General features: G+C 40.5%; 1 protein-coding gene across 4 annotated transcripts in view; it reads right to left on the bottom strand.

Moving 5' to 3' along the window:
* MBP (myelin basic protein) overlaps window positions 1-19,046 on the bottom strand; it is a 110,525-nt gene extending 91,479 nt beyond the window's left edge. For 2 of the 4 annotated variants that reach the window (XM_054629883.2, XM_054629908.2), the window contains exon 1: window positions 18,908-19,046. The gene's annotated coding sequence lies outside the window, so the exon portion shown is untranslated. Of the gene's footprint in view, window positions 1-18,529; window positions 18,700-18,907 lie in introns of those variants that run through there. The other 2 variants (XM_054629900.2, XM_054629891.2) reach the window with 2 other exon arrangements.
* Window positions 19,047-21,387: the final 2,341 nt, after the last annotated feature.

Below are 21,387 nucleotides of genomic sequence, written 5' to 3'. Positions count from 1 at the left end.
CCCCTGAATGTATGTATCAAAAGGAAAATGGTGCCCTCCTATGAAACTTAGACTGATTTGTCTGTTTTTATCTCAGTCACTAATATGAAAAGGTTCACTTGCTACATGCTGTCTTTTATGCACAGCACCACAACAAAACAGGCTGGGTGTTGCTATTTTCTTTTTCATATAGGTTTATGTCTGCATGGCATACAACACCTTGGAGCTAGGACCAACTTTTCCCAGCTTTCTGGAAGGATCAGACACATATTCATTGATTATTTTTTTTCAGCACCAACGTGCTCCAGAGACAAAATAATTTGATACTACAGTAAAATACATTAACTCATAGAAAAAAAAAAAAAAAGGAAAAAAAAAAGGGACAGAGAAATTTAGTAAGCTTAAGAATAAGCTTAAGAATTGAGACATATCATAGCCTCATTCTATGCAGATATGCAGAAGACTCCTAAGAGCAGTGCTTTCCACCATCATGGCTTCTAAAGTACCATATTTCCTTTACAAATATACCTCCACAGCTGTGAAACTCAACAATCAGCCTCAGTGAGTCAACAACTAAAAGTAAGACATTTGTCCTAGATTCTTAGATAGTTTTGAAAAATGGGATACACCACACAAGAATATATAACTCAAATGCAGCATTAACCAGAAGAATGAAAAAAAGAATGAAATTCATATTCAAATCATTGAGAATTTCAGGCCAAAGTAACAATCTTAACAGTACCAGAGGACAAAAATAAAAGCAACTGAGAAATGATACAGAAAATTATAATTGTTTGTTACTTGAAAACTTTCAGTTTCTGAGATTAAGGTACTCTGAAAACAGGCGAGATCTAGCACCTTTATTCTGATAAAAATTTTAAAATGCCAAGAGAATAAAACCAAGATATATTTGGTAACTCACTTTTTTTCCCGTTCTCTGCTTAGAAAAACCAGCCCTCTCCAAATGTTGAGTGGTTTATTCTCCCTTTCAAAGTGAGGTAGGTTACCTAAGCTTCCCAGAGAACACAGGCACTTTGATGATCAGTATTTCATTAACACTTTGTAGAGACTGACAACAAAATGCACACCTGCAGCTCTAAACACACATGAATTAAAGGCACTGTATGCCTGCTCTTCTCATATCCAACAGACTGACAGATGGGACAAGGAGATGATTCACCCCCTTCAGACAGCATTAACCGCGCTGTGAGATAACACTGAATCACTAGATCCTTCTCAATTAACAGGGAAAAAAAAAGTCTCTCTCTCTCTCCCTGATCTTTCTCTCTCTCTCTTCTGACTTCATATATGATATCTATACTGCAAACATATCAACCAACAGGATGGATTTCCTGCAGATTCTCCTCTGTAACATTTGGCATAAATACTGATATTGCGAAAGGGTCTGACTTTCACCATACTCCGAGTTTACTCCCTTTGGCCCAATCTACTTCTCTGCAGTCGTTTCCCTCCCTTCCTCCCCATGAACACACTGCCAAGGAGGCACAAAACCCAATGTTTCTTCTCTGACACAGAAAAAATGCATCCTGAACTCTGTGCTTGTATTTCTCTCTTCTTGTGCATTGTGTTTCTCACTTCTTTTTGCCTTCTTTTGCCTGGCTGTATTGTATGAGCATTCATACATGAAATCATGATCCTAAAGTGTTTTCTAAAGTAATCTGATGAAGATTCAATCCTCAGTATTTTCATTTGTAAGCATGCTGAAGACTGCAAGAATGTTCAAAATTCATGTGGCAGCCTCCTAAAAGGTCACCATTATCCAGAGTCCATTAACACAAATAAGACATTTCTCCAGTCAGAAATGGTTTGCTATGCAAGCTGCAACTGACACCTCATGAAGCTTAAATAAAGATTTATATGCTCCTCTTCTCTGAAATCTGTAAATAAATTTAAGAAAAAAGTAACTCAGAAAGCTGTAGAGAAGCAATTTTTCTGGGCTCATAAATGATTATCTGGAAAGACAGATACTCTGACCCCAGTTTGAGATTTTCTCTGGGGATGACACACTGATTTACTTTCCCGTCTCAGAAGAGAAAGCAAAATTAATTTTTTTCCAAAGGATAATTGCATAGCTGAGAAATAAATAATCAATTTATCTTCTTTTCAAATGCAATTCTAATCCAGATGTTTTGGCTTTAATTGTTTTGGTCATAGGCTCAGCAGGTTACAGTCACTAAGCTGTGAGTTGTTGCACTTGGAATTTTAAAAAATTAATGAGTAACAGCAGCTGAAATCTGCATGAGGAACATCACCCTGACATAATTATTGTACTTGTGTGCTTCTTTAAATATGCTTTCAAGAACTCGTGGCTCATACTTGAATATTGTCTCATTTTATGTAACTCATAAATGTCATGTGCTAATGTTGTTTTCCCAATCTTTATCAGAGGTACATTTAAAGCCAATATAGAAACAGTCATTACTGAATAACTACTGAAGAGAACAATGATAGACCCAGGGGAAAATTTCCATTTGAACATGAGAATGTTCTAAATGTACACAAGACCATTATCTCCCCTTCGTTCATTAAGAAGAAAACCAGATTGTTTATTCCACATTAAAAGGAAGACAAAAGCATGTGACAGGCCAAACACTCTTTTTTTCAGTATGGTTTTCAAGTGCAGTTCACTATTTATCAGTGTACAAAAGAAAAAGATAACAAAATCTGGCAACATATCAAAATAATGGGGTGAGAAAAATAAATGTTTCAGTAAGGAGACTAGCAGTGTATTCACTTTCAATCATGATTACCAAAATATATCTCAAATCCACTCTATAATTAAAAGTAAGCTTGTATATAATATTTGCAGCACCCATCACAAGAATATCTTGTTCTTGGACAAGTTGCACTTGTAAACTATTTTATTGTTAACTAAATATTTTTTAAAAAAGAAAGTGTTGCAAATGCCATCATCTGTGTCAGGGTCCACAGCCTTCAGCTAAGAGGGGTTTTCCAGACAATACGCAGAGATAGCGAGGAAGTTCCTTCCCTAAAGGTCTTGCAACATAAGTAGACAAAACACATGACCAGAAAGTAAACCATCCTCCCATATTACAGCTATAGAGCAAAGGCAGAGATAAGTTAAGGACAATACACTAAAAAAATACTTACAGCCCACTTGAGAAGCTTTGGCAGACATTAGAAAATTAAATCCAGAGTTGTAATTCTGAAAACCCATTCTCAGCTACTCATAATGCCAGGGTTTGTACTCACAACACACACCTCCCTTCTTATTTTATAAGTGCTCCATGGCTTTCAAGTTCTGCTATCAGTCATGCAAAATAACACTCCAGCTGCGATGACACAGCCAAGCAGCTTCACATGATTTTACACCAGAACCCCATCAATATACAATGAGGTTATTTCTCTGACATCCTAGGGCTTCATTCAGCCAACTTTGTCTCAAACACAGAAAATGTGAACTATCAGACTCAAGATTATCACAAGACAGAGTGGAAACCACTGCAACAACCCACTCCCTGCCTTTTTTTTTTTTCTAGGCAGCTATGGCAGAAGGTCACCTATAGCATGAGATAATAAGCTTGTGATTAGCACACTCACACAGGATGTGGGAAACCAGGGATCGTCTTAGACGACACTGAAGGGAAAGATCAGTCTGGCTTGATCACAGGATAACTGTGAGTCACCAGTGTGATCTGGCAAGGGGAAAATAGATTAAAAAAAACAGACAAACAGACCTACATTGTAACATGAAGGAGTATTTCCAGCTAAAACAGGGAAGAATTAAAGTCATCACACCAGCCATTAGCATAACATCAGCTAGTGGGTACAATTCTGGTCAGCTGTAGCTAACAACATGAATTTATTACTAGAACAGATGTGAAGATGAGGGGAGCAATAGGAACCTATTAGACAGAGATAAGGCTAAAAGCTCATAACATGTCAAGCCTAAGTAAAGCAAAGCTAAATGAGCGTTGGAGGAAGAGAAAATAGACACTGCCCACATATAAGTCTAAACTGAAAGTCAGAATATTTCTAAACATGAGGAGAGCAGGGCTCTGGGAGAAGCAGAGGAGAGTAGAACACCCAGCTGTGCTGAAGACAGAGTCTGACCACTGTATTTCAGGGACTGCATGAATGGTGTGGTTCTTACCATGGCGGGACAGCCCCAAATGACACAGGGCGCTCCTCGGGGCTGGGAATATTTCAATCTGTGTTTCTGGACAGTGTACCTGGAGCACTGGGGTGGGAAGCAGGGGGAGCAGGGGGCAGAGAGGGCCTACCTTTTCTGCACCTGTTCATACAGTGACAACTGACTGTAAAAAAGGATAAAATAATCAAAGCCTCAAACAAAACAAAATCACAAAACCAGCACTACTCTGGAAAGGGGGAACAGAAATGAAATAGGATAGCTTTTAGCCAGCTGGACTTCACTGGCATGTAGGATATTAGACAAACAGACTTTATTCCCCACTCTGAGCTCATCCACTTTATCCTGTAAGGGATCAGTGTAAGTATGGGAGAGCTGTAACTCCCTCTGCACCAAGACATGCATTTACTGAAGAAAGGGAACATGACTCCTGCTCAACTGCCTCTACCTTGGCAGCCTGCTCCTTGCAGCAGGAAACACAGGTCTGGACCCTTGGGGAAAGAGCTGGAGCTGATCTCCATCCTAACTACAACACAGCAGGGTCTTGGCTAACCAGCTCTTCTGCAAGTTTGTGAGCAGTGGCTCTCAGGAAACATTTGTGAAACACACACAAAGTCCACCTCTGCCCTCCGCAGCTCTGGGAACTGAAACAGCAGTGAAACACACTTTGTTTGGATGGATACTAACTTTCAGGAGCCTTTGCTCATTGGTTACATTGGGTGATATTCTGAGACATCTGATTCTGAGCACTAGATAGACTAGGGGTTTCATAAAAGGCTCATCAAGTCTCTTCCACCTCTATTTCCCACACCATTTACAAACCCACTGCTCTTTTCGTAACATTCCCCTAAGAGTATATTCCAAAAGAGTCCTTAACATCCCCTCCTCAAAAACTCTGCAGTAAACACTGCTCCATGGAAATGCAATAATGAGTAACATTTCCACAGTCTGTGACTGAAGCTTTATAGCACATATGCACAGAACAAACTATCTAATTAACTCTTCCAGCAATTTGTTTGTGCATCATTGACTCAATCCATAAAAGTGCTTTGCATTCCATACCCTAAGAGACTTAAAACCTTTCAGAAGAGAGATACTTAGCTGCTGGTTTGGCCAAATTACCCCAAAGAATATCTCCACCCAACCTACTACCATGCAGCTTTTAACTCACCTACAGTCCCTTCAAACAACTACTCATGGCATAAATACAGTCATTAATACAAGTTACTAGACTTGAATCAAAACCTGTCATTTAACATTCACATGAGTTAGCTATGAGTGAAAGCAATGGGTCTTTTATTAACATAGCATCATACTTAAACCAGCTTTTATTGAATTGCAAGCAAGTAAGGTATACCAATAGGATTTAGCTGATTTATAATACATTTTTAAGTGAAAATTCAACTATTTAAATTAACAGTTATGATAAGTTTGAGATGTTACAGCTAGAATCTTTTACTCCCAAATGAATAATCCCTTCTTTATTTCAACATTGCTCAACTGCGGTCCCTAATATTTAGTCTGTGGCATTTTAAGACCTTAAAATAATTCTGAATGACCAAACCTGCCTTTACTAAGCTAATGCTACTGTTTTCATCACTACCTTCTTTTGTTTAACCAATAACACTAATGCATTACTGCTTATAGGTAAGTATCTATTAGTAAATCCATTCTCAGTTTGTTATTTGAGCATCTGCCAAATCTAATGCCAATTTCCAAAACAAAAATACAGCAATGCTAGGGCCAAAAAAACCCAAAAACAAAAATAACAAAAAAAAAAAACCAAAACCAAACCAAAACAAAAAACCGTAACTGTTTTCCCCATTTACTATCTTGAAGCACACAATATTCACTCAGAATAAAAACACAGCTCCACCCCCAAAACCACAGGCTTCACACCATCTAGCAAGGATGTTTAAAAACATAAGTTAAAAGCACTCCAGACTCTGTATGTTTGAAGCTAAGCAAAGTGGAAAGCAATTATCACCAGAACAGTTTTGGGGTTTTTTTTAAACACAGCTGCATGTAAACATTTCGTCAGTTTGGATAAATCAGAGTGCACTTTTTTTCACTCTTATATTCAATTAGTCATGCACAGAAGTTTCCTTTATCTTGCCAATTACATAATATAAACAGCCAGTTCTAAAGCACTTAAAATGTCACCAGATTTTGGTGGTCTGCTAAAATGGAGGAGGATTGCAGATCACACCACAAATGCTCTCTCAAATGCCACATGGGGAAAAGGTGTAAGTGGACAACAACAGAATCAGATGCACAGTGAAGCCAGGTCCACTGGGACTGGAACATGTACAAGCTGATGAAGAAAAGGTGCCACAGAAACAAAGGCACCTCATAATTTTTGTAGGGGTTACTATTTTGCTCTTTTCGTGTCATAGCACTCGGACAATACAATTATCTTGCCCATCACTTGCTTCCCATCTGCCCACTGAAAATTGTCCATACCCAAATATAATCCAGAATATATAATCTTTTCACAGATGAGCTTTTTTCATGCTCCACCCCCACAACCTGCCTGATCCTATATTGTAAATAGAGAATTTTCAAGCAGAAGGAGGTCTTCTCCCTTGGCCAGAAACTCGCTATGTATGTCCCACCACAATGCTACTCCACATTCTCCTCAATATGAACTATAATGTCTTGCCTTCCAACAAAATAGAAATAAGAATAACTTCAAACATTTCTGAATTGCAGCAATCTTTAAATTGAGAAAACTTAAAATGCTTAAGAAGTTACACGACAGGCAACTTATTTAACTGACACTACAGGAGTTTTTATACAAATAAAATAAGCTGGAATTGAGTCAACCTACTCTAAGTCAATAAATTTAAAAAATCACGAAATAACTCAATATCACAAAAGGACATATAAAGAATAATTTTTTTTATCTATTATCTATTTAAAATCAGTGTGGCAACAAACCTTAATGTCTAAAAATCTTGCTTTCATTTGATCTTACTTATTTAGGTGGTCTTTCCTTATACAAGAAAGCCCATTGAAGATTGTTTTATTTTTTTGTATCAGGAAGACACCGCAAAACCAGTTTTTGTGCTTGTGTGTGCCAGTATTATTGCTGTAATGCATGAATGATTGTGAAATTACTTAACTGCCTTCTTTCCAAAGCCCTGGTTATTTCTCTCAGGTTAAAGTACAGAACTATCTGATTGTGAAACACATTTAATCATTTGTCCATTTCCAAATGTAATATTCTACAAATACTGTACTTGCATGTTAATCTTTTATTTACAAAAAATAAAATATTTACTGAACACGAAAAAACTGAACACAAGGAAAATGTGATTTTACACTTCACAACAAAGCATAAAACCAGTTCTTAAAATATCAGAGAGACAGACATTATACAAAAAAGTAAGAACTTAGATATCTAAGATTTACTATAGAGGTATCATTTAGCATTTGACTTTTTCCCCTACATGATTTTTTCAGTCTCTGTTTAGAAAATGCCAGTATGATTTTGGAATACACGTAAGATTGAGCTAAAATACTGACAATGATTTGCCAACTATTATGATCTTTTTCCTAAAGTAGTAAAGTCTTACTGCAATTAAACACTACTGGAAGCATTAAAATAATGAACTAATTACACCTGCCATTCAAAACATTTTGTGAATACTGTATTTCTGATTAATTCACTGTTGATGAGATGGCTTCTAGAACATTTCTAAACTGTAGAATTTAAGTCTTAAAATCAGTTCAGCTACTGCTCCTTTAGAAGTGTTTTATTAAATATATTTTTAACCTTACTCTGAAGGGGCTTTTCAGGTCCTAAAAAATAATGCAGTTAATAAAAATTAGTATCTAAATGTATAGTTCTATAAAGGAAAAAACTAAGGACAACTATCATCACGTGACAAAATTTTTTGATACCTGATGAACTCTACAGAGTAATAACTGTTCATCAGTAACAGAAGTTGGAAAATTAAGCACCTGAATGAGTAAGGCAAGTGGTGCTAATAAGATCTGAGAAACACTGAATTCCCCAATAAGTCATTGTGAACTCACTATTCAGCATCATACAATCAGGTTAAATTTCTTTGCTTCTTACTATGTGCAAATCAAGCAAGTCTCAGTTTTACAGTGGATCATACTGCATTTGACAGGTGCTGGTGCTTTCTAAAGACCACCTAAAATTATGAGTAATAAGGGAATATCAAAATAGTGATTATCAGAAAAAAAGCCACGACATAATTAGAGAAGATGTAAAAGCAGATTAACAGTAGCAACAAGACCAAAAAATAAAAAAGCAAACAACTACCAAAAACAAGAAGCTTTAAATGCATATCATAAGGCAACTACAGATTTTTCACACATCCTGACACAGTAAAAGTACTGCATATTCAATACTTTTACTGTCAAGCTAATGGCAAGATAATGGAACTAAATCAATACAAAAGAAAACCCAGGGCAAAGCCCACTGGCTTTAAGGAATCATCAATATAATCATTAACATGTGTTAGATCAAGCTAAAATAATTATTAAACTTACTGTCACTTTTGCTGTCACCTTCTTATCTGGTAAATTCCTCACACACACACACAGAGGGAGCAGGAATCACTCTGGAAGCAACATCCTGTTCCCAACAAACTTGTTCCCCCAGGTCACATGAAGTCCCAGCTCATTCATCACCACATTCCCAAAGGTGCAGGTGCTCAATCCTGTGACCAGCATGCACTCACCACCTACAGATGGACAGCAACTGGGCATCCAAAAAAGAAGAGCAGGAGAGGGATTACGCACAGGTTACCAGTTACCAAGTCTGAGGGATCACTAGGAAATAAAACATCACAGTCCAAGCCTACTTTCATTGTTTGTTTATCTACTCCCATAGTATGTTCTGACATGTGCCTGCCTGCAAGTCATTTCTGGGCATATTAAGGAGAAGATGGTCATTGGGAATCACCAGGATGGATTTACAGAGGTTAAATCATGCCTGATCAATACGATTGCCTTCTGCCATAAAATGACAGGATTTGTGGATGAGACATCACTGGTGTCACCCACCTTGATTTCAGGAATACTCAATCTCTCCTGCAGCATCATTGCACCTGACCTGATCCAAGTTACAGCATGGATGGGTAAATTACCAGCTGATAAAAAAGCCCAAACACCTCTCTCATGAGGCTCAAACAGCAGCTCTTGATGGTTCACAATCTGACCATGGTTACAAAGTGAATAGGTCAGGGATCCAATCCTGTTCAAATTCTTTTACAGTGACCTGGCAGAGCACACAGTAAGTCTGCAAACACTGCTGTAGAAAACACACTGGAGAGCAGGGTTGCCATTCAGAATAACTTAGATATGGCCAACAAAAATGTCTTGAGACCCAAGCCTGAAGACCAACTTACTGGGGAGCAGCTCCCCTGAAAAATAAGCTGGAGGTCCAGGCAGGCCATGAATCAGCCCTGCAGCTGGCAGCAAGGAGAGCTAACAGCTTCCCAGGCTTTGGAAATGGAAGAACAGCCAGTGGACTGAGGGAAGCCATTGCCCTGCTTCATGCACAATCCACTTCTCTGGTGTCTGCACTACCAGGTCTGCTTTTGGATCCACAGTATGAAATGTCAACAGGAGCAAGTTCAGTGGAAGGCCACAAAGACAACTGTCAATTGGAACACACATCCTGTGAGGAGAGGCTGAAAACACTGGGATTGTTCAGCCTAGAGAAAGCTTTGGAGCACATAGTATCAAATTTTCAATACCTAAAATAAATTACAAAAATGATGAGGCCAGGCTTTTTGGCAAGGTGCATGGGCACAGAACAACATCAGCTGTGATCTGGGAAGCTCTAAATACATATTAGGTAAGGGGAAAAAAACACAGTCCCTAATGACAAAATATAAACTGCAGTTAAGAATTCTGAGTAGCTGCTACTCAGTGCTTTACCACACAACTCCATTAAGACAAGGAGCATACTTTTGTTGTTGCTGTATGCTGTTTGTGGCCTTGCTAAGGCCTAATGGACAAAATATTACCCACAGGGATGAAATATGCAAGCCATTTATAATAAAAGGCCAATTATGTTGCAAAGTAGTTTTCATTACTTCTTTCTCACTCTTTCCAGGGGAATAAAAAATTATTACTTGTGGCTATAATTTCAGCCTTCACTTGGAATCAAATATCTTCCTACGGTGTTTTCATTAATAAAGAAGGTTGTGGCATTCAGGAGTTAGAATTAAGAGGGGAAAAAAACCAACCAACCAAAAAAAACCCCAAACCCAATAACCAAACCACATACAAAGTATTTTACCACTGGAGGAGGAGAATAATGGAGTATTTCACAACCTACCCTACAGGCTGGCCAAAGTTTAAGATTAGCTTTTCAACACTAACAGCCCTGCACTCAGTTGAAAAGCACCTATTAAAATTTCCATTAAAGCAACAATTTTTCCATGTGAGCCTATTAGGGGTAATTTCCCATTTGACAAGAGTATCTTTCTGAAGTACAAAACCAAAGCCAAATTACTGCCTAGCTTCCAGGTGAACAGCACTGAGTCAGACTATGCTGAAACTGTGAAAGCTGTGCAGAAACTTCTGCATCTCTTTTCCAGGAACAAGTCAGGGCAAAGTAATAGTACAGATAAAAGATAACACAAAATACAAGTCAGGGAGTTTCTATTTGTAGAAGCTCCACACTTCAGTGAGAAGTCCCTCAGTAGCTTCCAATATTTGAGAAAAGAATCTAATAGTAAAAGACTCGACAAGAGCCAAAGCAGAAGATAATTGCAATTGTTCTCCTTTAAGTCAGTCCCAATTATTTGAGCATGTGTATTAAGCTAAAAAACAGCTGTGAAAAAAATCCATCTTCTTTCTTTCAGAAAAATAAAAGCGGACTTAATACCAAGGCTGACTTAAGGAATGTGGAAAGGTTCTACTTGTATCACCAATTTTGTTAATATATGAAGCACAACAGGCAACTACTTTCAAAACAGTTTGCCATGTTCTTCAGACAGCCCTCCAGGCACTGTTTTTTTTCTTTTTAGCTAACCAACGTAGAGATGAAAATGCCTGCTGACTATTTTTCAGTGACCATTTCACTGAAGCGACAAATTAAAATGGGATCACTGTGTAACTTGATAGTGGATTTTAGTAATTCATGGGATTATGAGTTTTACTCCAATTTAGCTCTCTAGAATGGTGAGAGCTATCAAAACATTCCAAATGCAACACAGTAGGGGTCCAAAAGTTTCCTATTACAATGATTATATCATTCTTTATGGATAAAGCTACAAGGCACACACCAATCCCCAAGGGTATGCTCTGTATTGTTTCATCAGTATTTTATCCTATACCACAGAACTACTGGAAACATAAGCCAGTTATTTTCCTTCATTTGGTTTCAGATGTTGCTGTCATAATTTTCAGTATAACAGGTCCTTTCTGGACACAAACTTGTACAGCCATCCTCCACAAAAGAAAACAAAACCCAGCACACGCATAAATCTGCCATAATTTCTTCTGTACCTTCTTAACGCTCTAAGGGACAAGTATAGTATTTTATTTTAATCACTGTAAGTTCTGTCAGATAATATTCCAACACTACTTTTTGTCCAGAGAACTAAAAAGATCTGACAAGAGAGTTTAACTAAGGACTCATGTTTTTAGAATTAGAAGAGAAGAGCAATGCTGACATCCAGGAAACAACAGTGTTGGAGAAGAATAATTGAAAAGCATTACAATACTTTAGAAAACATCAGAAAGCAATGTTTTGCTATTAACCATGAGGTATTGGGGATGATATGGAACTGCCACCCCCAGAAGCTGATGAGTCTTTTCCGAGATGAACTGAAAGTCTGTGTAATTGAGGGATTTGTCACAAACTGCAGGAATGCTTCCTGGGAGTCAGTACTGTAGGAAGCCAATAGAAGTTCTAAATATACACACATATTATTACATATATTAGTCAGGAGGAAATGGCAACAAGCTAGGGGATATGCTGATGAGACACAGGTGTAAGTACAGATTTGAAGGGCAGAGGACAGTAACAGTTGTCACTGGGATCTGCAAAATTGCTGCATAAAAAAAATAATAAATTCTAGGCTTTATCTTCAAGGTACTAACCCAGCCTGAGGAATGAGAGATCTGGCCACCTGTGCGGGCAAGCTGAAAGGGATACAAAGTGATACTGTTAGGTTGGTGAGGAAGAAGATCTGAGAAGACAGCAAAGAGCACCTCTACCACTTAATCCAACAACCTGAAACCACCCTACCTCACTTCAGTTTATCCATCTGAAATCTATCAAGGCAATCTAGGAAAGCCGATGATAAAAATTACAGGCTATATTGGAAACTCTGATTTTACTGTTTACCTTTAGTCCAAAGATGAACAAACCTCGTGACTGGCCTTCTACCACCATACCACGCTTCAGCAAGACCATGCCCAGAACAGATGAAGCAGCTGTACACTGTCCCTAGAAGGCCCTTGAATAAACAGAATACAAGTGCCTTCTCATCTGGAAGGTATCACAGCCCAATTTGTAACTGAAAAGAAACAAAAACCCAAAAAACTGGCAGGGCACTGACAACACAACGGCTGTATTTCAGGACTTTTCCAATCTTCAGAGAAAAAATACATGCCTATTGAGATGACAGGCTGTTATTGCACTACAAGAGTCCTTGATCTAACTTAATCCACATACAACCATTATCTTTCATGGTCTTTCATGTATTCACAAGACCAATCAGAAAAACTGGTTCAAAAATGCAGCCAGAATGGCTTTATATGTGTCTGGTAGTACTGATCTCTCACACTGAAAAGCCTCTTTTATAAGTATCTGAATTCCAAGTATAGCTACGAATTGTCCAACTGCATCGTTTTCCCTGAATTTTGGGACTTCCAAGTACAAGGATAAGAACAAACAGATTTTCACTTGTGGTCCTGCAATTGCAACTCTTTAGCAGAAGCCAAAGATAATGCACCAGTTAAACATAGTAAAAAAACACACTACGTGCCTGAATTATTTTAGAAATACAACTTGGTTTGTATTTGATTTTGCTTTCCCTCCCACTTTCATAAGAGTTAAACACTAGATCCCCACAGCTGTTAACTTCACCAACCTGGAAAAACCTGAATTCAAACATTTCCAAATGTTTAAGCTTTCTCAAGTGTTCAAAAAAATAAATACTAAGAATTTCAATTACACACACTAAGAAATTTTACAAGTGTAGGAACAAAATCCAAAAAAAGTCAGAATTAAAAAACCTCTTTCCTTCTAACATGCAAAACAAACCTAGTACAGCTGATACATTGATCAAAAATTGCTCAAATTTTAAGAAAAATTAATATAAAACCTGCTATTTTACCTTCAGTCATTGTATATTTATTAAAAAAAAAACTCTGACTTGATCAGTCTTTTCAGACTTGAAAAGAAAAAAAATTTCTTGTTTCTCCTCTTTGAAAGCGCTTCCAAAAGCTCCAGGAAAAAAAAAAAAGTAAAATTAAAAGCAATATTTAGAAAACTAACTTCCGCACTGAGTTTCACTTCAGGACAGAAAGAAAAAAAAAAAAAAACCTGTCCATGTTATTTTTTGTTTTTCTCTCACGTGCCTTTTGTGTGGGCTTTCCTGGGTTATGTCCAAGATTTACAGCTATTCCAAGCAACAGAACTGGGATTTCACAGTTACTGCAACTGATGCAAGAAGCCTCATAGGAATTATCTCACTCTATATTAACCAGAGTTCTCCACTTATTTTTAACAGAGCATTTTGAGAAGCATAAAGCTTCTTTCAAAATATGAAAGCCCAAAAACGTTAAAATCTGAATCCTGTTGTCAGGAACTGTTTAAGTGTTTGCTATTTAGAAATTCTTTAGCTACTAATAAATGATCATAATAGATTCTGAATCCTTTAAATAGTAGTAACCTGTGTGTCAATCTCTACAAGAAAAAGTTAAAGCCAGGATGATCAACCTTTTGCAGAAGGGTCAGTCTCCGGAAACGTCTCAAGAAGATGAGGTGTAGGAGATTAATGAAAGTGACTGATATGTTTCCCAAACATCTAGAAAACATGTTTTAAAAAGCCATATCTAGAAAAAGTGCTTTAAAAAACCCAAAAACCAAACTCTGAAAACAGCTGGCAAAGCAAGAAAACATGAGTACAATTTCATCTTTAAAGAAGTTAGTAAGATTGTTAATCATAAACATAACATCAGAAATTATTTAATACTATATCAAAAAGTTCACGTGATACAAGGATTCAAGTAGGAAAACATTTGGTATGTGTGGTGGTTAGACTGAAGAAGACATTTCTTCATGTGCTACTAATACAAGAAAACAACCAGAGAAATGAACATAGAAAATCCATAGTCATCTGAATGAAATTATTAAGTAAAGAAAATCTAAAACTGATTGTGACAAAGCCTTTATTCACTGCCATGAATACATAAGGATAGGCACCATCACTGTCTCCCTAAGGGAAAGCCATCAATGAAGTTCTGTGCAACTCTTTCCCACCACAGCTTAGCATAACTATTTTGTCTAAATTCTCACATTGGCAAAACCCTTAGAGAATTGTGTCTCAAATAAGATGTGTGGCATCTTAACTTAGGGCTCAGTCAGCACCAGCATATTGTGCTCCTCCAGCTCAAATGCAGCACTCATGGGTTCTATCCTCAGGCTGAGAACAACCTGCCTGCAGAAGGATCCACACAGCCAGAGCCAGAATCAGGACTGAAGGCTGCAGTAACACAGCTCCAGTGTCATCTCTGCTGCAGCCAGCCACTGCCTTGGGCAGCTGCATTGGTCTCTCAGAGAGGAACCTGTTCATTTTACATCGATTCTTTCATTAGGTCCAAATCAAGCACTCAGTGCAGAAGGCTGGACACCCTGGAAAGTGGATATTAACTCAAGAAATATGCAAATAAAGTACTGGAGCCTAGAGTTACCTGTCTGAAGTTCCAGTTGCACAAGTGATTTGAGCAGTCAAGCTCTAAAGCACATACCCTTTTTCTGATTCTTCCTCCATTGGCTGCTAACTTTTCTTTTTAAAACATATAAATTCAGGCTTCTTCAGAAATTACTATGTCCCACTGATTTTCTTCTTGGAAGCATCTAACAATTCTGGACACCCTTCTGTCTTCAACAGGGTATTTTAAAGAATCCAGAAAAATTCCTGTTTTATGAAAGATTATCAGCTGTCTGTATTTAAAACAGCAGTTCCTGACCAGCTGCTCTTCATCACTGCTGTCCTTTATTTAAGAGCCTCACCTCAGAAACACAGGTAACAGTTTCAACCTGACATCTTGCCTGGAAGAAAAAATATTCAGGTAATTAAACACCACAGGACAGGGCACTTTACCAACGATCCAGAAGACTCTGCTGTCCTTTAATCTGTGGCAGAGGTTATATTTTAAACCTGTATGCAAGAGTCTTAGACTTCAAACCTTCCAGCCTTCTCCTCATTAAACACGAGTTATGGTTTAAGTGTTTTAGCCAATAAATACCAGATTTCATCCATATTAGTCCAATAACACTGCTGACTGTCAAAAATTGTTATGTTCTCAAGTAAATTAAATTAATTAGTTCTGGTAAGTAAAAGTTTGAGCGAAATGGCCCAGGTTCTAATATATGAGCACCACAGTATTTTCACAGCTCTTCCTTTTGACAGGTAAGATGCTAACAGAAAACAGTAGCATTTGAACACTGAATGACTTCTGGTACTTATGCTTCAAGTAAGCATGAGATGTTTATTTCAGCTTATTCAGCCTTCTCTCACAGTTTATAATGCATTTCTTTCATCACAAAAAAAATCATGTAGCAGAGCAATTAGAGCCTAAATTTATATGTTCTCTTTGATGGAATAAATAACCAAAGTGGCTATTTCAACCATATGGGTAATTTATATCAAGTACTGAAAAAAAAAAAATCACAAAAAGAACAAACAAGAAATTTTTGGATACACAACAGCAGGGACACTCACTCGGGTTGCTCTCCTGCCTCATCCCACCAGTACCACTCCGTGTACCTTCTCGTGTAATCAAACACACCACGGACATTCATCTTCTCCAGCTTTCAGAACTGAAAAGAACTGGAATCATGTCTCACTCATGCTATTGATTAATGGGGTGACCAGTGTCATCTTGGCTGTTCTCAAGACTTGAAAACAGATATAATCCTCCCCTGCATGTGCTGGATACTCTGAGTTGATTATTTCCAGAATTCTGACAAGCTTTAACAAGGATGTAAGGCTCTAGATGTCATATGGGAGCTGGCATCATGAGAAACAAATCCCAGTGTAAGAACAATTCTGCCATTAGATTTTTCATAAATGCACAAAATTAGGTAATTATAAATATGAAACTATTTTTAATTAACATGCTCCAATTTCTATCATTAAGAGTCAGTGGTGAGCTGAAATTTATCACCCCAATAGTGACTGTAACATTCACTACCTTATTTATATTAACTATTGTGATAGAACAGGGGCTTTGAAAGTCTGTGAATATTATTCAGCTGTACAGAATGGCATAAACTCAATTTCTGTTCTTAATTCTCTTCTTACAAATTCAGTGAAGCAGACTATATGTTGGATTCATGGCTTTCTCCCAACTCAGTGAAAAATAATTTGAATCCATTTCATTAAGGCACCACCCCTTTGCCTTTTTCTTTTCATTACAGATATCAAGCTTTATTTTAAATGTATTATCTCTGAGCCTAATGCATGAATACCACTTGGAAAATTAATATCCCTCAATATAACTCCTGTGCATGGGCCTTTGCAAACAAGAACTTGCCCTCTGACCATCTTATCAGTTATTAATAATGTCTGTAGAATGCTTTATCTGGTTGCCTGTTTCCTCAGAGACTGAAAAAACTACTGTATAGAATCAAAGAAGGAACAACAAACTTTGTGTTGGTCAAGAACAAAGGCAACACTTCTACCCATGGGAGTGCTTTAGCCACAGCTGCCTGGAGGGAATATTCTAGGGAAGCATCAATGCAAGCTTTTCCTTTCCTGGTCCTCACTAGGCTCTACTTATACCCAAGAAGAAACTTGGGTATAGCCTGGTATGGCATTGGTAATGTTCTCCTTGGTGCTCTTTAGAATGATTCAGAATGCAATCTGTGACAGACAGAGCCGATGTAACCCACAATCCATGATGCTCAAGAACTTTGATGGACTCATACCAGTAATTACTGAGTTCCCTAAGACTATTTAAAGATTTTAGAGAACTGTTTCCTACTTGACTGCTGAGAGCAATCAAATCATTAACACAAACCAAGACTGTTCCCTTACTCTGTTATTATTTATCTTGACTGACAGGGAGCACTTCATCATCCTTCCAGCCAGGTGTTTCAAGCCTTTATACACAACCAACCACAACCTACCAAGGTTAACTTGTTTGCATCTGTGAACTGGCAGTAATCCACACTAACAACATGATATTAGTCTCAGCTCTCTAGAAATGATTAGTGGATATAATAGAAATAATTCTGTGCAATATACATGCTATTACTCCTGATCACCTGAGACTCAATTCTGCTTCCACTGAAGAGGGGGAAAACTTCAGTTTCTCTGCAAGAATTCATTACTTTCCCAGTGTCTTCATATTAACTCAATCAACTTTACTTAAAACACAGCATCTGATATACTGAAGGGCAGAAGCAGTGCACACAGGGAATACTATCAGGATGGACCTACTTAAAATTACAAAACGCGTGTTTACATTCTTCCCAAGGCAAATCATGCAGCGATTTTTAAAAAGTCCCCACAAGCATATGAAGGCACTAGAAGTACAGCCTTTGCTATGGCCACAGCTTATCACACACGGAGACACAGCTACCTCAAACACCTCCAAGCCTGCCCAGCGCTCGCCCAGCCGGTGGCAAACACCAGAAGCACGGCAACTTCGAGCCGAGCCCGTGCCGGGTGCCGGGTCCCGTGGCGCTGGACAGGAGCGTCCCAGCGGCACCTCGGAGCCGCCCCGTGCACACCTTCCCCACGGAAACTTAAGGAAATCCCGGCAAGAGCCGGTGAGTGCCCAGCCGTGCCGGGGGCAGCGGTGGCACCGCGGCGAGGACAGCACCTGCCCCGCTCCTCAGCTCTCCGCCAGCGCCCGTCCTGCGCCGTGGCCCCGCGAAGTGGGGGCGAAAAAACCCCAACAAAACAAAACAGAAAAAGGAGAAGTTTTCCGTTCTGGTGTAAGGCTCCGGGCACGGCCGCGATGTGAAACCGGAAGGCACGGCATCCACTGCTCCCCGGCCTCCCGCCCGGTTATGTAAGGCACGGCCGCCCCGACGGACGGGGGAGCCCCGCGCCCCTCGCAGACACCTGCGGGGCCCGGGCAGCAGCGCCTGCCCTCCTCGCCGTCCCCGGCACCGCTGGCCCGCTCCTCAGGCACCCGTCCCGCGGGCGGGATCCCTCCCCGAGGGAGCCCGGGGCCACCTACCGCTGCCACCTGCCCCAGGTGTCCCGCAGCGCCGCACCTCCGCCGCCGAGCCCCCTCGCCTGTCCCGCCGAGCAGGACGCGACGCGGGCTCACACGGCGAAGAGGAAGAGAAACAAGCCGAGAGGCTGCCCGCCCTCCGCAGCCCTGGGGGAGCTGCTCGCTCGGCCGCCTCCCTCCCCGGAGCACAACAACAACAAACACGGCGGAGCGGAGCGGAGCGCAGCGTGCGGGGCGGGCACAGCCCTGGGGCCGCCGGCGGCGGGGGGGCCCCGGCTGCCCCTCTGCCCTCCCCTCCGCGAAGCGCCCGGAGAGAAGAAAAGAAAAGCCTCTAAAAATGATAATTATAATAATAATAAAAAAGAGTTAATCATAACGCACCCAGCGTATCCTCCTGGGCTGCGGCGCTCCAGGGGCTGCATGCAGCGGGCGGGGCAGCCAAGGTGCGAGGGGAGCACACCGGGAGCGGCGGCCAGGTGAGGGGAGAGGCAGGGATGGAGCAGGAAGGAGGGAACCGCCGCGCCGCGCTCAGGAGCGCGCGTGGGTCCCTCCCGCCGCCACACAGCCGCGCCTCCTCCGGCGGGGGAACCGGGAGCTGCCCCCGCTCGGTGTCGGCGCCGTGTGGCTTGTTGCCTTGCTCCTTCCCGACCCCAGCCCTCCCCTTGGAAGCCCGGCGGCTGTCCCCCGGTACCTGCGCGGGAGGTGCGCCCAGCAGCCGCGCCCCGCCCGCCCTCCCTGGCAGCCACCGGCAAGCAGGAAGGAGCAGCGGGAGAGAGCGCCCGGAGGCGGGCAGGGAAGGGCAGGGACCCGGGGGGAAGGAGGGACGGGCCCCGTTACCCCCCGGGGCTCCAGCTGAGGAAGGGTCACGAGTGGCTCTGGACCACTGGGAGCTGCGTCTGGCCACGGCCTCAGCGAGGCGAGCGGTCGCAACCTGTCTGTCTGTCTGTCTGTCTGCCTGCCTGCCTGCCTGCCCTGCCGGGGCTGGCTGCCCTGGGCCGGGAACTTCCTCTTATTCCTGGGTTTACTGGCATCCTTGTAAATCCGATGCCCGGGGGTGGCGGGAGGGGTAGGCAAAGGGACCTGCAGCTTTAAACTCCGAGTCACACGCCCGCAACAGAGACTCGGTATCGCCGTGCTCTGCCGAGCCCGAGCCCCACGGCCCATGTCGCTGTTCCAAAGGGAATTAATTCCACGCTGCCCCATGGGCATCCCGGAGCCCAGGACCGGCTGTGACTTTAGCGCCAGGCACAAGCAAACTTCAGCCACCTTCGTGGAATGAAGCTCCAGAGCGCGACCCCCGGGGGTCGGGCGGTACGGAGTTCAGAGGGATGAGAAACTGCCTTTTGCATTTCATCCAGCGTTTGGGGGCAGTTCTCTTGCTTGAATACTTCAGGCAGTGCTTCCATTCAGTTCAAAGATGCAAAAGTACAAAGTAAATTTGTAATTTTTTTTGTTTGGAAATTTCATCGCTGATAAGCATATCTGTTGCACCTGCACCATGTTTAAACCTCTATAGACCGAGGTTTATAACTATACACCAATTTCTCATTATGTAGACTTTTTTTTTGTCTTGCTATTCATCTCTAAAGATGGAGGAGGTCTTAGAAAAGTATTTTGGGCCAGATTGGAAACTCTATGTTTTCATGAATAAACAGTTATTTGTATAAATATTTCCATTGTATAAAATGTTCATCCTAGCTTCCTAATTCCTTACAGTGCAAAGTGAGAAGTTTACAACATTAGTCTCTATTGAATTTGTGAAGAGTACTGTGCAGACAAAATGCTGGAGTGTGAGTTAGAAAAGGTCACAGAAGGAAGGAAGGTTTGCAGAGGAAATGAAGAGGCGGAGTATCACCATTATGAGCAATTCAAAGTCTGGGAATTTTATGTTAAGGATACATGAAATACTGCTTTGAATCATCTCTCTCCTCACACTTCTTCACTAGCAGAAAAGTATCAGTTCTTTTCTTGGAAATTTGAGGAAGATACTAAATGAGTTTGATACTTTAGCTTTGTGTAGTTTTAAACAGTAACTTTGGTAAAAAGCATGATAAAAGAAACCAATATTTAACAACTTTAGGAAACAACACTCAATTTCAGAGTTCGGGTGGTCATCTCTGTCTTTTCTTGCATAAAAATCTCACGGGAGAATTGGATCCAAAAATCTCATCTGATCACACCCTCAGAAGGCAGATGAATAAATTATGGTAATCAGTTTAGAACCCAAATCTTCCCTTCTTTGATATTATATGTAGGTTTGAGCTAGAATAATTACCCTTTGGGCAGTGGGTCATGTATTTACACATGTCAACATCTTTACCTACAGATGTGCATACAAAAAATAAATATTTATATATATGTGTGTGTTTCTACATTCAGTTATGGATGTGTACTAACTCTGTTGAGGCCTAAATGTCTATGAAGGTATGAGGAGACTCACAGTTGCATAGTGTGCATTGTCATACAGTATATGGGAAAGAAAAATTTGAAGAAATCACTGCCCTTGCACAGCTGTGTTACCTGGCATAGCTGCAACATCTCTCTCTTAGTGTGTTGAACATCTCCCTGCTGTTCAGTTTGTAGTTTCCTCTGTTGTTCCAGGATTTTTGTATGTAAGCAGATGTCAGTATGCTCAATTACATAGACAAATTAAACTTCTGTAAAAAACACTAGAATCAGTCGGCAGCACTGCTAGCTAGAAATGTAGACATTCTGATTTGTTCCTTGTAGCTCTGCTACTAATGAATGCCAGCTCCTGGAAGCACTTAATGATGAAAGCAAGTGCATATGTTCAGCAGCAATGTGCCCACATCTACAAAGCCTGTATCATTTTGTCTTCTGTTCACTTCCTTTTGCAGGGA

This window comes from Agelaius phoeniceus, chromosome 1 (genome assembly GCF_051311805.1).
Source record: "Agelaius phoeniceus isolate bAgePho1 chromosome 1, bAgePho1.hap1, whole genome shotgun sequence".
Classification (NCBI taxonomy): Eukaryota; Metazoa; Chordata; class Aves; order Passeriformes; family Icteridae; genus Agelaius; species Agelaius phoeniceus.
Note: the sequence above shows the minus strand (reverse complement) of the source record. Positions and strands in the feature narration are given on the sequence as shown.